At 61.4% G+C, this 811-nt stretch overlaps 1 protein-coding gene across 1 annotated transcript in view; it reads right to left on the reverse strand.

Annotated features, from left to right (window-relative positions):
* Nucleotides 1–811, reverse strand: part of LOC110391806 (calpain-1 catalytic subunit-like) — a gene marked incomplete at its 3' end in the record, with an annotated part of 34,999 nt that overhangs the window by 7,485 nt on the left and 26,703 nt on the right. The window lies entirely within an intron of this gene.

An 811-nucleotide genomic window follows, 5' to 3' on the forward strand; every position in this document is an offset into this window, starting at 1 on the left:
GTGGCAGACAGACAGGCAAGATGGCAGAGGACAGACAGACAAGAGGGATGAAAGGGCGGAAGACAGACAGACAAGACGGAGACAGGCAGACAGGCAAGAGGGTGGCAGACAGACAGACAGACAGACAGGTGGGAGGGAGGCAGACAGATGAGAGGGTGGCAGAGGGGCGGACAGACAGACAGACTGTAAGGCGGCAGACAGACAGATGAGAGACAGGCAGACAGACAGACAGAGCAGCGGCAGGCAGGCAGACAAGCCTCAGACAGACAGACGAGCAGCAGGCAGACGACAGACAGACAGAGCAGCAGGTAGGCAGACAAACAGACAAGTGGCAGGCAGGCAGACGGACAGGCCCCAGATGGACAGACAGACAAGCTGCAGGCAAGCAGACAGACAGACAGACAGATGGAGAGGGCGGCAGACGGACAGACTAGAGGGTGCCAGACAGACAGACAAGCAGCGGGCAAGGCAGGCAGAGCAGAGGCAGGCAGGCAGACAGGCCTCCGATGGACACAGAGACGAGCAGCAGGCAGGCAGAGCAGAGGCGGGCAGACAGACGGATAAGACTCAGAGAGACGGATGGATGGACGGACAGACGGGATGGACGGACAGACACCTCGTAGACGGCGAAGCCGATGGTCTCCATGTCCTTCCCGTAGCGGCGCTCGCGGCGCCGGTGCTTCTGCATGAGGGCCAGCAGGAAGCTGCAGCCCGGCTCGCGCCCACCAAACTCGTCGCCGTCGTCGTCCACCTCCTCCAGGCAGATCTTGAACTGAGGGTTGATCCAGAACGTGGCTGCAGACAGCGGGGG

Source organism: Numida meleagris, unplaced genomic scaffold (genome assembly GCF_002078875.1).
Source record: "Numida meleagris isolate 19003 breed g44 Domestic line unplaced genomic scaffold, NumMel1.0 unplaced_Scaffold519, whole genome shotgun sequence".
Lineage (NCBI taxonomy): Eukaryota > Metazoa > Chordata > Aves > Galliformes > Numididae > Numida > Numida meleagris.